The 16683-nt window shown below is 44.7% G+C and overlaps 1 long non-coding RNA gene across 1 annotated transcript in view; it reads left to right on the top strand.

Moving 5' to 3' along the window:
- LOC311518961 overlaps positions 1 to 2965 on the top strand; it is a 43031-nt gene extending 40066 nt beyond the window's left edge. Inside the window, exon 3 of the long non-coding RNA XR_014711158.1 lies at positions 2837 to 2965. This is a non-coding gene — a long non-coding RNA (uncharacterized lncRNA). The remainder of the gene's footprint in view (positions 1 to 2836) is intronic.
- The last annotated feature ends 13718 nt before the right edge of the window (positions 2966 to 16683 follow it).

The following is a 16683-nucleotide window of genomic DNA, read 5'->3' as shown; positions in this document are numbered from 1 at the left end:
AGCTATCCACTTTATAGTTCATTCATCCAATCCATGCTTCTTTAACTTGCTGGCAAGAATACTGTGGGAGACCATATCAAAAGCTTTGCTAAAGTCAACAAATATCACATCCACCGCTTTCCCCATATCCACAGAGCCAATGATCTCATCATAGAAAGCAATCAGGTTGGTCAGGCATGACTTGCCCTTGGTGAATCCATGTTGACTGTTCCTGATCACCTTTCTCTCTTCCAAGTGCTTCAAAATAGATTCCTTGAGGATCTATTCCATTATTTTGATGGGGACTGAAGTGAGGCTGACCAGTCTGTAGTTCCCCAGGTTCTCTTTCTTCCCTTTTTAAAATATGAGCACTATATTTGCCTTTTTCCAATCATCCAGGACCTCCCCCGATCGCCACAAATTTTCAAAGATAATGACTCTGCAATCACTTCAACCAACTCCCTCAGCACCCTTGGATGCATTAGATCTGGACCCATGGACTTGTGCATGTCCAGCTTTTCTAAATAGTCCGTAACCTGTTCTTTCACCACTGAGGTCTGCTCACCTCCTCCCCATACTGTGTTGCCCAGTGCAGTAGTCTGGAAGCTGATCTTGTCTGTGAAGACTGAGGCAAAAAAAAGCATTGAGTACATCATCTGTCACTATGTGGCCTTTTTCTTGCTAACATATGTGTAGTAACCCTTCTTGCTACTCTTCACATCCCTTGTTAGCTGCAACTCCAGTTGTGCCTTGGCCTTCCTGATTGCACCCCTGCATGCTCTAGCAGTATTTTTATATTCCTCCCTAGTCATCTGTCCAAATTTCCACTTCTTGTAAGCTTCCTTTTTGAGTTTAAACTCACCGAAGATTTCACTGTTAAGCCAAGATGGTCGCCTGCCATATTTTCTGTTCTTCCTGCACATTAGGATGGTTTGTTTCCGTGCCATCTTCTCCTTGAGCTGCCTGTTGCAGGTGGCCCTGTGTGCAGGTTGGCTCTGATCATCCTTGCTGTCTGCCATAAAACAAATGATGCCACTTCTACAGCTGAGTAATGAAAGCAGAGGCATGATTGATAAGAAGATAAATTAGCTTAATTGGCTTTATTTCAACAAACATAAATTAACGAAATTAAACACCAGAGGGAGGGCAGCTGCTCTTTGAAGTAAGCCTGGGATTTCATTTTGCCCCTTTCTGCAGCTTGCTGAAAATGATGGGGCTTGTTGGACTATCCCTGGGAGGAGCCATCTGATCATTACAATAGTCCCCCGTCTTGGTGCTGACATATGGTCAGCATCCCTAACTCCCTCAGCTCCCAGCTAGCCGGTAAGAAGAGATAGCCAATGGGATTAATTTCTCCCTCACTGTGGAACCTGGTCAATGAGAATCTAAACATCACTTTCTGCTGGTGAAGAAAAAGTGAGAAATCTGCCTCCTGCAGCTTGGCTTGCAGAGATGTTGTTGACATTCTTGTGAACTCTAGACCAGAGTCAGGGAAGCTATTAGCGACTCTGACTGCCAATGCGACACTGCCCTTGCTTCTCCAGTGCTTCAACCTATTTGGTTTTAAAGCTGTCCTGAGATATGGGATTTCCAGCACTGAAAGTTTCTCCCAATTCTTTTACACAGGGAGCAATATGTGCCCTCTACAAGCCTCCCATTGATGCAACAGGCACAAGACAAGGCCTTCTACATACATCATTTATTTTATATCTTGTACTACAGAAAACACAAGCCATTCTGAGGGGAGATCTCTTGCCAGACATTGTTCTTTTTCTAGGCACCTAAAAGCTAGGGGTGGTGATGCTTAGTGTCCCCATGCCTATATTCTTTTGTCAATCAAGCCCATGGACAGTGTTCAAGGCACTTGCAAGAGATCTGCTTTATTCTGTGTTCTGCTCCAACTGACTGCATATAACAAGAGCTTTGAGGTGCCACACCTAGACCCTTTGCCTGGGAAACTCAGCCTTTCAAGGCACCACCCTCAGTATCACAGTACACACGTTATTCACTGGTGGGTCTGTGTAATACCAAAGACACACAAGGTGGCTAAGCTAATGTTTCAGTGGCTCAGATCCTTAACACTGGAACATCTTGATTTCTTTGCATTTAAATTCTCAGCCTCACTGTAGAGTATCTCATTTAATTTCACTCTCTCTGCATCTTGCTAGGGGAAGCTTCCTGAATAGCCTGGGTGCTTTCCATTCCATTCCTTTCTGTGCTTCTGAAGCATATATATATTCTAGGGGACAGTGATGTCTATTGGCTAGAGCAGAGGCTTAGGAATCAAGTAACATCCCTGCCTCTGCCCCTCCATCTAACTTTGGGCACACTAGTGAACTTCAGCAAAGTAGGGTTAAAGTGGGGATAGGGAGGGTTAAGGAACCTAAAATATTTTGAGATCCATGGCCATAGTAAAACGATGTGTTATTATTTCTGGGCAAAGAAGATGGAACAGAACCTCCTTCATATGGACTAAGCTGACAGGACTTCTGGGTTGTGTGCTTGGCCCTCAAATTCCTCATGCGTTTTCAAATATCCTCCCACACAGCTGCCTGTATTTGCTACATTACCCGTAGCTGACCCCCAATGGGAGCAAATCAGAAAGCAGCTGAGGATGCATAATAAAAGGGAAAACAGAAAGCTAATGGATTTAAGTTTCTCATATACACAACTGGAGTTATAGGCAGTTACCGGCCTCACAGAGGGACAAATAAATGTGGTTGGACATACATTATTAAATGTAATTATATTGTTACTTATTGGTTCAATTAAATACCTTGAACATTTTTTGTAACAATTCAAGTCACAGAATGTGCTGTGATGACATTAACCTTCAATAATCATCCTCCTTTCCCAGGGCACTGTGGGAATGACTACATTAATTAGTCATGAAATGATTAAATCTGAAGAGCACAAACCCGACCATGAATCTTGGCATGTGGACACTTTTCAAGGACCGACCAGCAAGGAATCAAGCGCACCTTGAAATATCCATGCTGGGAATTTTACTGCTGCAGGGACGCTACAGCTGGCAGAGAGAATGGGTTTCTGGTTTTGTAAACTGAATGGTCTAAAACCAACCCAGCTAGTTTGTACTGCCATTCTGGAAAACGTTAAGCCTTTCACCACCCTGCTCGCAGCTAAACTGTATTCATCTGCCCTGCAGAGATCAAGCTCTGTCCTAATCCTTCAAATAAAACATCTTACAGCAGCTTCCATCCCTTTGTGAATCTCTTCACTGCCGAGTGCACCACATGGGTTGTGCCATTCTCAGGGATTAGGGACACAGCTAACACTAGAATTTACTAGCAATCTTGGGAGAAAGCCTGTTCTCCTGAGGTTAAAACTCAACTTCCTGGCCACTGAATCGCTGATAGATTTGAACAAACACCTTCCCCATTGGGTACTGATCTATTCGACCTCCAAACATTTTGGAGATACGTTTTCCAGAGATTTACACCACCACATGGAACTACAGACCGTGAAACTACAGACTGTAAAGTGCATTGAACAAGGCATGCTGTGGTGACCCGAAGCACTTCCCATGTACTGAATAGTGTCCTGGGCCCAGATTCTGTTTTCAGCTGCACCCGGGTAAATCTGGAGTCACTCCACTAAAGTCAGTGGAATGACTCCAGATTTACGTTAGCATACACTGGGAGCAAAAGTTGCCCTCAGGAGATTTACAGTTGCAACTGTCCCATAACAGTCAGTTTTTATAGGAACTCAGGGTGTCTCAACAGTATTATTCACCCCACAGGGCAGAAAATCCCATGCATGGTATGCTCCCATTCTGCTCTGCGTGCTGTACCTATTTCCAGAACTGCCACAAACCCACTGCCTACTGAAAATCAACAGTGAAAACTCTCTCCTCTCATTACAGACCCAAATGACAGGCTTTTAGAATGATTAGCTGGAAATTGCCTTTTCCATCAGATACAAGCCCAGAGGAAGGGGGGTGCCAAAGAGAAAGGAGGTGCTGATATGAGCTTCTTTGTCATGCAAATGTAGGAACATGCTTTTTATCTTCAGACAAGTGCAAGTGCCTCACAAAGATTTTATTTAAGGCCTGTGTTCTCATGCATTACAAAAGTGAAGCAAAGAGACGGGCCAACTTTAATGAACTAGGGGCCATATTATTAGTTTCAAGAAAGAGAGGGAAGGAAAGAGAGTGCACAAGCAATTTAACGTCAAGCTTATTAAGAATATGCCATGCATTATGAGCCCTAGGAAGGTGGTGGATTTCAGTCACCTCTCTATTTAGTCCCAGGACCACAGGCAAACTGTACACACAGCAACAATTCCATCTTCATCAACACCTAAATCACTCTCCGCAGCCTCCTTAAAGATCCTGCTTCAGCGCTTTTCCTCCCATTTCCATATCATAAAGCGGTGATTGTTGCTGTGGCAGCACGATGTGGTTCAAGGGAACACAGCAGCGTGGAAGGCGCTTGCCTCGTTTTATGCTTGCACGGGGTTGTTAACAGCCATGTCGTAAATATGGCACATCACTTCTTCCTTTTGTGTATTTTAACTCTAGTGCATAATGATGTATAGCCTGGCCTATGTGTAGTGGGCTGGCTGCATGAAGGAGAAAGCAAAGCTTCACAAACAAATCAATTCAGAAAAACAGGTGATAGCAGTCCCCTGTTGACTGATGCCTGACACAAGAAGCCAAGTCTGGGAGAGGGAAGAACCCCAGTGCTCCACAGTATGTGCTATCATTACATAGATTTCTCCTGCACTTCTCCTCTCTGCCCAAGCAAGCACCTTTATTCCACCAAGCAGCAACCTCCATCTCCACCTGGGCATTAGAAGAGTGGTGCACTGCTGAGAAGACCCAACAGTGAAGCTTCAGGATGCCGACACTTTTCAGTTGCCTTCTCAAGTGATGGTGGATATTGACAGACTGGTAGGGGCATAGCAGGAACCTTAGGTTCTCATCTCAAGTGTGGCATAGGACACAGTCATGGAGGAGCCGGACTCATCTTCTTTCTCCTCATCTGGAAAGAATCTCTGAAGATCAGCAAAATGGCCCAATGTTACGATGGAAAAACCCTGCATCCCAGAATATGGTGATGATGACTAGGATGGCAACAAGAATTCTTAATCAAGTTGACAAAGTTCCAGGGAGGAATGATCCAAATGGGAGTATCCAAGAACATCCATTATGAGTGTCCATGCAAAACTAAGCTTCCAGCACTTCAAATATTGACATTCACTCTCATCTTCAGAAAGTTCTGGCATGTAGTCACAACAATGCTATAATCTCACCAAATGCCTTGAAACCCAGTTTTTAGGCCAAACCATTTATTTCAACAACAGTTCTACAACACAGCCTTTAACATGTGTTAATATTGACCCTTTTCATCTCCTTCCTCCCTCATTTTGTCTCAGCAATTAAAACAAAACAAAAAATCTAAGGCCACAATTTATGATAATAAGTGCCTAAATTTAGATTAAGTCTACACTCTCAGTGGCCAGTATCACAGGTAAGGGAGTACCTTCGGTTTATACAATAGTTTGATGATATTTTCAATCTCAAATCCCTATGAATCTTGACCATTTTGTTTGCTTCCAGACTGTGCTAGGCAAGGAGCAGAACTTTCCATTGGGCTGTGTACACTGACGCCCAGGTCCTTTTCCTGACTAACTGCAGTTAATTTAGACACCAGCAATGGGCATGAGTAGCTCAATTTGTTCCTTCCAGTGTGCATTACCTTGCTTTTGTCCTGCCTGTGGCAATGTCCTGGATTACACAAAAAGGGACAGATGTGCAGCCCAGCCTCAACTGGGCCTCAATTTTTGTAGGTTTAAAACTGTGCTCATAAATCAGAGACTTAGGTATCTGCTACTCTGTTGTCTGGCATTCCTCTGGAAGATACAAGGACAACCTCATTCCAACTCCCTTTCTCCCTGAAGGCCAATTATGCCCACTCACAGCCCACCAAGTTCACAACACACTCAGCACACAGGGGCTGTGTCCTGACTGCTTCTTTATGGTTTTTGCAGCTGTACAAGCTTGCACAAGTGGATGAATTTTGCAGCATTCACGTGCATTACTCCATTGACATAATTACCATTCCTCTCCCCCCGCCCCCCTCCCATCACAGTATTCTTCCAGCACTGAAGGGGCTAAATGAAAAATGTTATTGTTTGACAAGTGTGTTTCACAGCTTATTAGTGGTGAGACTGCATCTTAACTTTTGATCTTTGAGCCTGCTGTGCTGAGCTAAATGAACCAGCTTTTCCCTTAGCATCTTCCTCCAAGCAGGAGCTTTTGCGAATTCCATCAACCTATACCCATGCCACAGAGAAAGCTGGGTTAGCAGGACAGGAGGGGGATGTGTTTTGAAACTGCTGATTGACCATGAAAAGCACATGAGAGGTAGAAATAAATACTGCGGGATTCATAGTAAAGAGGAAATGGGAGTCATTATCCCAAATGGCTGGGTCAGGACAAATGAGCCGTTTCTCTCCCTTCGCACATTTACAAAGCACGAGCTGTAAATGACAAATGCTGGAGTTAACAGTCTCACTGAACTTAAGCGCTGAATAATTCACAAGACCCAACTCTGGGTCTGGTAGAGCACCTTTGCTAATCACCAGGGCTTATTTGGATATTGCCTGGTGAAACACTTTAAAAAGACATTAAAAATGTAAAGACTGTCTGAAGAATTAAAATATCTCCGGGCAGAGTGTGGCTCCCGAGTAATAGGAGTGACCTATGTCTTCTTCTGAATTCAGTCCTGGAGCCTCAGAAATCCCACCTGGCCTACAGGGAGGGAGGCTCCAAGTTACAGGAGCTCATTGTTGTTCAATGGAATTCATTCTGCAGGGCAGGAATCCCTTGCAGGGTGAATGAAATTAGAAAGCTTTGCGATTGTACCTGAGCAAAGGAGAGGACAAACAGCAAATATATATATTTTTCATTTGGCTGCTACAGATCTACCTGGAAGTCAAGCTTATTTTGTCTTGTTTCTTCACGTTTTCTGGCATTTTCCTCCTTTGTTTTTTTTCACTGTCCCATTGCAAGCCCTCCCATGCTACAGAAGTGTGAAAGCTGAGTGCATTCTTCTTTATTGTTTAAGAACATTAAGGGCTTACAAAAGCTGGAGCTGAACCCAAATCCTTTGCCCTTCATTTGCTGTTGCTCTGCCTCCTATGAATCATGGTTGTTGGAAACATAGTACCAGAGGTGAAAGTAAGCTGGTACGCCCAGGTACGGCATACCGGTAAGAGCCGGTGCACCGTACTGGGGCATCCCGGCATCCCCAGGGGGCAATTTAAAGGGCCTGGGGCTCCCAGCAGTGGCTGGAGCCCCAGGCCCTTTAAATTGCCTCCAGAGCCCCGCTGCTGGAGCCCTGGGGTAGCGGCTGCAGGGCTCCGGCAGCTACTTAAAGGGCCTGGGGCTCCCCTGCTTCTACCGCCCGGGCCCTTTAAATAGCCTCTAGAGCCCCGCTGCCGCTACTCCAGGGCTCCGGCGGCTATTTAAAAGGCCGGGGTGGTAGAAGCAGGGGAGCCGCGGGCCCTTTAAATAGCCCCCAGAGCCCTGGGGAAGTGGGGGCTCTGGGGCTATTTAAAGGGTCAGGGCTCCAGCTGCCTCTGATGCCCCGGTCCTTTAAATAGCCGCTGGAGCCCCGCCGCTTCCCCAGGGCTCCGGCGGCTATTTAAAGAGACAGGGCAGTAGAAGAGGGGAGCCCCAGGCCCTTTAAATAGCCCCCAGAGCCTTGGGCTGCTGCTGCTACTACCCCGGTGTGGCGGGGGGTGCACTTACCTTACAGGGTGGGCTGGGGCTGGCTCGGACCCCCTCAGCGCCGCCTCTTCCGCCCTAGGCCTCGCCCCTTCTGGGGGCCAGAGCTGGCCCTAGAGTACCGGTAAGTCACTGGCTTTACAGTCACCCCTGCATAGCACACCCTTCTTTCCAAGCAGGGCAGTGGTTCCCAACCTTTTTCAGAGTCCCCCCTGCAGCGGACTGGTGGATTGACTGCAGCGGACTGGTGATTGACCCCCCTCAGCTTCCACTCACACCAGGCCCTGGCACTGTTGTCAGTGTCTCTGCAGCTCTCTCTTCGTCTTATTGCATTTTTGCTCGCTGTCCTTTTTTCTTTTCTTTGATTTCTTTTTTTTTTTCCTTTCGTTCTGGGTTGTTGTTTGTTTGGGGGTTTGGGGTTTTTTTTTTTGCTTCTTTCCCATCCTCCCTCCCCAAAGACTCCCTGTTGCTCAAGACAGATGCCCATTAGCAGGGCCGGCTCTACAGGTTTTGCAGTCCCAAGCAGTGAAAGAAAACTTCCGCCACTGACGGCAAAGGGGAGAAGTTGCCACCGATTTGCCGCCCTTTTCTGACTGCCGCCCTGAGCACCTGCTTGGAACACTGGGGCCTGGAGCCAGCCCTGCCCATTAATATCCCCATGGGGTGAGCAAGCTGCGTTTGGTGGCTGAGCTGAGTGCTGTGAGAGAAGAGACGCGTGGGTCAATGAACAGCTCGTGACACAAAGAGCTGTTACTGTGGCCAAATGTGCAAAGACCATGATGGGAGCAGGGAAGGAAGGAAGTGGCTTTCAAGAAACTTCCATCTTTTTGGCCTCACAGATGCAAAAGGCAGGTCTGCAGTTCAGGGTGGGGGAGATGATTTTCCCCGCCATTATTGTTCCCCTGACATGCTCTGAATCTCTCCTCCTGGATTAGTCTAGTCTAGTGCATTCCCTCAAGCCCTTGCCAGCTTTGGAAACACTGATTTAGGGGATGGAAAGTCTTGTGCATGGGCACAGACATACTGCAGAAAAAGCTTCATGGTGAAGTGCCTTCAGACAGCTTGGCCAGTGGCTGCATCTCCTGCCTGCTCTCATACAGCGTCAAAGTAACAGCACCAATGTCACAGTGATTAAAAAAAAAATTGGAAATGCAGTGATGTGGCTAGCAGTGCTACTTATGGTTGTGATAGGGAATGTGAACAAGAATATCCAGTTATTTGTGGAAGGGATATTAAACCTCATGCTTCAGGTCCTAAGCCAATCTCTAACTATTAGAGATCAGGATGAGACCTACCGTGGGGATCAGGATTATCCCACAGCTACTACTGCAGGGTTCTGACACCTTCCTCTGAAGCATCAAGTACTGGCCACTCTCAGAGACAGGATACTGAACTAGATGATCCAGTATGGCCATTCTGATGAACTGGCTGGTCATCATTGCAGGGGGAAAGGGAGGGGAACCAATGAACTCCTATTCCCTTAGAGAAAAGAACCACCTACGACGCCGGCATCCTAAACAAAGGCTATAGAGACAGTGGCTGTACATGAAGAAATTTGTCATTTGACCTTTTAAGAACTGGGAGAGGGAGATGATTAAGATTTGGTGGCTGTTCGTTTGAGAGCCAGAAGACACAGGGGCCTGTAATTTTTTGGTTAGCTCCTCAGAACAGGACTTCAGAACAATCAAGTGACTTAAGAATCCAATCCACACTCATTGATGGGATTCTTTGGAAGCAGCTAGTCAGTACTATGTAGACAGCCTGCCAGTGTTCAATCATGTTGGTAGCTCTTCCTCTTAATGCTGAGCCCATCTCCATCTAGGCATCAGGATTCTTACCATTTCCGGACAGAAGAGAGAGAGTGCTACCACCAAAGTCACATTAAATGCACATACATGCAATTACTAGACCAAGTCCCGGGGAGGTGAGCAGAGAAAACACCAGTCCCAGCAGCATTTTCTGACTGTGGAAGCAATATTAGTAATTTCTGCCAGTTCGCCAATTGCTCCAGTGTCAGGAAATGCCTCTCCCTTCTTCTGAATAGCTGTATCCTTCTCCATGTGTCCTAAAGCCTCTCTGCAGTGGTTCATTCTTGCCTAGCAATGCAGATTGAGTACGCGTTAAAGAGGAAGAGGTTTTTTTTTTCCATTCAGGAGCTTCTCTTTCCATTGACTGAAACTGTGAACCGTGAGTAAGTCAGACAGTTACATTCAGAAGCAAATATCTAGATTCTAGAATCCATGGAATTGAATTCCCATCCCAGATATTTGGAGAAATGGAAACTGCTTTGTCCTCAGTGCCAAGACTGAGCCCCAAACTGGAGAATGCTCCAACAAGGGTTACAGCTCAGAATCCTCTATATACAGCTCTCTCTCTTATAGAATTCTCTTCTTCTGCAAAGAGCCAATACTAATACCTTAGAATATTACAGAGACATAAAAATCTGTTGAAAGTACTAGTGGCCTAATGACAACAATACTCACTGCTGAAGATGGCACTACCGTCTTTACTGCTCTTGAAGGCATACAGTCATAGAGTTTAAGGCCCGAAGGGACCATCAGATCATCTAGTCTGACCACCAACACCCACACACGAAACCCAGCATCCCAAATTAGACCAAAGATTTACAACCCACAGGAAACTAGACTATTATGTGCCACAGGCAGAGAATAGGAGGGACCAAGATGCACCAGTGCCCAAGGCCTCTGCACCTGCAAGGAAATGATTAAGCGAGACATACCCAGATAATCCTGCATCCCTTGCTGCTGAGGAATGTGAAAACCCTCCAAGGTCCCTGCCAATCTGACTAGAGAGAAAATCCCTTCCTAACCCCACATATGGCAATCAGCTCGATTCTGAGCATGTGAGCAAGAAGCAGGCAAGCTAAACACCTCAGAGAGAAAACACTTGGTGCCACCTCAGAGAGCTAGGCCCCCCATCCAATGTCCCATCTCCAGCTGTGTTCATCCCTGATGTTTCAGAGGAAGGAGATTAAAAAAACCCTCCCAGAATACCTTGTGGTGATGACCCCTTCCTAACCCCTGAAGGTGGCTGGCTGAAACCCTGAAGCATGAGCTTTTAGGAACATACGACATAAACCTGAAGTGAGCCCCAGGGCTGATGAGCCCTGCTCCCTGCCATCACAAGCAAGCCTGTCATACAATTGCACTCATAAATTTGTCCAGCTCTCTCTGAAAAGTAATTAAGTGGTTTGCTCCTGAAACGCCACTTGGGAGGCTGTTCCAGAACCTCACCCATCTGATGGTTAAAAACCTTTTTCTAATTATCAGATTGAATTTGTTCATGGATGGTTATCTCCGTTTGTTCTTGTGCCAACATCATGCTTTAGCTTAAATAGCTCTTCACTCTCCCAGGTATTTACCCCTCTTTCCCCACTGTATTTATAGGGAACAATCATGTCTCCTCTCGGCCTTCTTTTTGCTAGACTAAACAAGCCAAGCACTTCCAGTCTCCTCCCATAAGATAGACCCTCCAGTCAACTGATCACCATACCAGGTCTCCTCTGTACCTGTTCCAGTTTGAATTCATCTTGTGTGAGTTAAGTAGTGGTGAAAAGTGATGGCTTATTCAAATCCTGGGAGACTGAAATCTCTTGTTGTTCCCGAAGGAATGAGGCAAGACCATATTTTCCTAAAATTCCAACAAACTTCGCTGCAGCCAGAACCCTCACAGAGCAGCATCTGCCTTCCCAGGAGCTGGAGACAAGCAGTACAACACATCAAAAGGACAATTTGTTTCTGTTCCCCTTCCCCTAGGCTCTCTCTCCAGCCATACCCACCTGCCACCCAGCTAACAGTAGGGAAGTCCATAACACTACGCATGTGCAGAACAGTGGCAGGACCAGTATAACCTTTCCCCACACCAGTATGCTTCATCCCTAACCTGGATTTTAACTTCACAAATCCCCTCTGAAATAGGAAAGTACTTACTTTGTCTCATTTTTTAGATGGGGACCTGAAGCACAGAGTAAGTCACTTGCCAAAGATTATACAGGAAGTCTGTGGCACAGCCGGGACTCAAAGCCAGGTCTCCCAAGTCCCAAGGTAGCACCCTGACCAATGAGCTGTCCCAAACCAGGAGGGACCACCTTTAGCGGTAAGGAGGAAAATTAAGAGAATCTTCATGGCTCCTTCAGTCCATGACCATTGTAACTCTGGGTTTTTGTCCCATGCACCCCTGGCCACTAACAACTGGACTGAGACCACTAAACCCATTTCACAAGGCTGACAAGCACTATTGTTAGCTGGTAATGAGTTTCAGTTGCTGTTGGAATAGGTTTGAATCAGCAATCTAGAGATGAGAGACTCCAAATACCATTGCCAGTTACCTGAATCACCCAGTCCTCCACAGCTGCAGTGGCCTCAGAACTTCCTGCGTACAAGCTCCCATCCTCTACATGTTGAGCCACTCTTGGCATCACTATAATGGTATATATGATACGCAGAATATAAGAACCTAGGAACCGCCATATTGGAACCAAACAAAGGGTGGTCTCTTCCAATGTCTCTCTGATAGAAGCCAATGCTGCATTCTTCAGAGGAAGGCATAACAAGTCTTCATAGTACATCAGGTGGTGCAATTCTATACCGTTGGCCAGTGGTGTAAAGTTCATAACTGCCCCCACATTTGTGGACCCTGATGCCTCAATATTTAGCTTACTAAAGGGAAATGACTAGCAGAGGAAAGGATGGTAGCAGTATCCAGCTAATTTTGCCAGCTGACTTCAGCTTTGTCTGAGTCCCAGGCCTCAGAAAACTGCCCAGGTGGGAAAGTAAAGCTGATCAGGAATTTTTCAACTAAACATTTTTTTTTGCCACATAATTACAATTCACTGAAAAGGTGGCTCAGGCCACGAAAGAATATCTGGGAGGGAAGAAGAGAAAGAGACTACTTCTCACCCTAGAATAGTCAGCCGTCTGCTGGTTAGGATGCTCATGTAGGAGATCAAGGTTTTTAAGTCTCTCTTCTCTGTGATTTACAGCCGAGACTGAACCCAAGTCTCCCACATCCTAGGGGAGCATCCAAACCACCAGGACAGTTGTTGTTCTGGGGTGGGTAACTCTTGTTTCTTCTCATGAAAAATGTCACTAGGTCTAGTTTTTGTTGTAATGTAGAACAAAAACCAATGCTAAATCCTTGCATTTCTTTAATGAAGTGGAACTCTTGTTGTCCGGCCAGCCCTAGTGAAAAGTTTGGAGCAGTTCAAGCTAGCCCTTGAGGAGCTAAAGCAGCAAAATGGTCCATCAGGCAGTTATTATGTCATCAGTGATGAAGGGCAAAACCCTATCAGCTGATCGTGATTTCTTCAGCCCATTATTTATTTACACAGATAATTAATTCCTCTGCAGTATGAACATTTATCAACAACTCCATTATCCAATTCTTCCCTCTTAGTTCTTTGTGGGGCTAGTCATGCTGACAGCTTCAGTAACCACAGTCTAATTAAAGTAATTGTTGGCCCGCATTTCTTATTCTGTTTCATGTATAATTATACTCCGTGGGAAATCTTGTGGGATTAGAAACAGACTTTTAATCTATTCCACATGAATCAAAAACAACTCCTGAGAAAACAGTTTAATAGCCATGTTTAACAGTATGCCACTTTATTTTCACTAGAGATTTCACAGGCTCAGTGCTACTCGCAGATGTTTTCAGCCATACAGAGATGACAAAAGGCTCCTTTAAAAGTGAAAAACAATTTTTTTTATGTCCTTAAGTTAATTAACTTGGTTTTTAAGGGAAATCTTGGACAAAGTATGTGGTGCAAGTGACAGCTGCTGCTCCCCCAGTGTTCTGGGAGGCTATAAACTCCTCTCTTTGCCTCACCACCAGCTTTTGAAATGCGGCTCTGAACCCACCTGTCCTATGCTACCAATTATCCATGCTAGCACTTGCTGTCACCAAGCCTCCATTGCTTCTCCTTGCCTCTATTCCCATCTACTCCCACACCTTCTTATTCTGGCATTGCCATTGCCATGACTGTGTGGCATTGCAAGACAGTTATACTGAAGATGGAACAAATTGTGCTTCTTTGGGATCTGCTGTCACTTCTGTTCTCTGGCTTGTTCAGAAAGCAGGAATTGGGGCCCAGAATAGAAAGATTCATATGAACAGAAGAGATCTGGGGTTAGCTATTATTAGTCTGTAGGGCTGATCAAAATGGCCAAAAAAACTCTCTCATGACATTTCAAAAGAAAACCATTGCTAATTTAAATAATAGGGTTTTTAATTCCTCAATATTTTGTGAGAGCACACTTTAAGTGGTACATAGACTTTGTGCTGGCCCTCTACACCGTGGCGAATTTCATCCATTGCAAGTATTTAGCTGATTATCATATATTAATACAAAGTTTGTGGCATGTCAGTACAGTCACATAATAATATTTCTGTTCCTTAATTGAATGACCTCACATTTGCAAAACCACTTCTGCATCCATACAAGCAGCATTTCATTTAATCCCAATGCGGATGTAGTTCTATGGATACAAAATTCACTGTTTGTTAACATTTGCATAAGGCAAACAAAACTTCTGTTGCATGCATCTTTGCAAGAAGTGTATAATAAATGGCCCCATTTGTAAATCAGTGAATTGCTTGCGAACAGGTTTTTACTCTATTCAACCAGCTCCAGTTAGAACTGCTTGTTAGAAGGTTGAAAATTTTTCAAGCAAGTGAGTTGAGCTAGCACAGACAGTGGACATATCAGTTCTGAATGATTCAAGCCAAAAGGCATTATTTTGTAAATTTCCTTAAAAGGTCAGATACAGGAATCTTTCAAAACCATTCTATTTCGGAAACATTTTTTTTTCAACATCACTTTTCTATATTTTTCATTTCATCATTCTTTATCAATCACCATATGTCCAATTCTGAAAAATAGCCTTGTTTTAGTTTCACATTGTTCATTTGCAACAAAGACGCTTTCCAAGAGACATATTCCATTGCCTGTTACATTGCTTATCATTTGCTCTGTCCTTTGTAAACATACTCTGTGCTTCCTGTGTTCACCTGCTACCTAATTAGCCATAGCTAAACTGCACTCCTGTACTACATTTATCCTCAGGTAAAGCTCTGTAGCTTTAATCTATTCCCATACCCCCACAGTACCAGACTCCTTACCAGACATGGATTATAGCATAGAGTTTCAAAAATTTAATTAGGCTTCTAAATCCATCTTTAGGCACCTAAATGAGTGGTGTAATTTTCAAAAATGCTGAACACTTTTCAGTTTCTGTTGTTTCCTATGAATACTGCTGGGTGCACAGCTCAGTGCCTTCGGAAATTGGGCCACTTATTAAGATGCCTAAAGATGGATTTAGGAGCCTAACTTTAGGCATGATTTTTTTTTAAATCTTGACCTAAGATCTTAAACAAGTTATATGGACACATGTTTATATGAGCACAAGTTATACGGCCAATTAGAATGTTCTGTTCTGTATAGGTTCTTATACCGTGCTCACCGCCATTTCTGAGCATCTTCCAGGAGTGCTTTAAGCAACATGACTAAGCATCTTTCATGTGTTTGTTCTCTCATCCTCTCCCCAGAGGGAAAAGCATGTGCAGAGGAGTGTCTTGTTTTGCGAGGGTTTTGTAAAAAATAAATAGATCTGTTGATATATTTTTACATTAGCGGAGGCAGGGTCAAAAATATGCCTTGCCCTTATAGAGGAAGGTGGTGAGTTTTGTGATGGTCCTCAATTTCTGGAGGAGTTCTTTCCACAGTCTCACACTGGCCCCTGGGAAAGTTCTGTCTCCCACGCAGACTCGTGTGACTCTTATTGCTGGGAGTTACACTGAGGAGCAGTATTTTCATCCCTGGTCTTCGTCCTGGAGCTTGAGATGACCTTTTAAATATCCCAGGCCTAGACCATGAAGCTCTTTGAAGAGAAGGACCACGATTTTTAATTTGACTCAATAGTTTATGGGAAGCCAGTGTACAGTGTAGAGGGTGGGTTTGATATGCTCATGGTAGCCTCTGTTGCTGAAGAGACATGCTACAGCATGTCTGGAGGTTCTTCAGTGCTGAAGACTTCATGCCCAGGTATATCACATTTCTGTAGTCCTGCTGAGAGGTGATGGAGGCATGAATAACTCAGGTCATGTCATCATCTGCAGTGATGGGACAGTCTCCTAGACACCCGGAGATGCTAGAAAGCATTATTGTGGATGACGCTAAGGGAGCAGTGAGGAACCAATAATATTCCGAGACTATGGATTGAATTGATCAATTGAAGATATGCAAAAGAGGCTGCACCATAGCTGAAAACTCTCCAAAGTACTTTCCTCTGTCCACCAGCCTCAACTCTGTCTTGCTCAGCTTCAGCTTCAGCCAGCTATTCTTCATACTTGAGCTGATCTCTGTCAGGAATCAGGTCCTGCAGCACAGCCAGTCTCTGGGTAACCTAACAAGTGCAGCTGCCCTGTAGTAGGCGGCCTGCATGGCTACACCACATGATTGGTTGGAAGAGACAGCAGACCACCCTTTAAGCCCAGCAGCAGCAGCTGTTCAGTAGTTGGCTGATCCAAGACCAGGTGCTGCAAACTGTATGTGGTGCCTTCATCACACCAGATGGCTGCTAGGGAAATGCCCATTACTGTAAAGCTGAAGCTTTCAGACTTAACCTTTTGGGCTAAAGTCATAGGAAAGCATGAAGATGGCAACACTAAGCTAATATACAATGAATGTGAAGTATTTGACATGTAGGGCAAAAACTAAAAATGCCTTGTTTTAGTAGGGTTAAAGCACAGGCAAAGGATCTTCGTGAAAAGAAAGATCTAAAAGAGATTAACATCTATAGCTTTGGGAAAACGCATTATAATTGGAATATTATACCTCCTGAGGTAGGTGTGGAACTGTATAAAGATATTGTTAGTTAAACAGAAATTAAAAGGTACAGTGCCAAAAGTGAAATCCCTGCAAGATGCATATA

Source organism: Lepidochelys olivacea (genome assembly GCF_965140295.1).
Source record: "Lepidochelys olivacea isolate rLepOli2 genome assembly, chromosome: 3".
NCBI classification, from domain to species: Eukaryota; Metazoa; Chordata; order Testudines; family Cheloniidae; genus Lepidochelys; species Lepidochelys olivacea.
The sequence above is the reverse complement of the archived record's forward strand: the minus strand, read 5'-3'. Positions and strand labels throughout refer to the sequence as shown.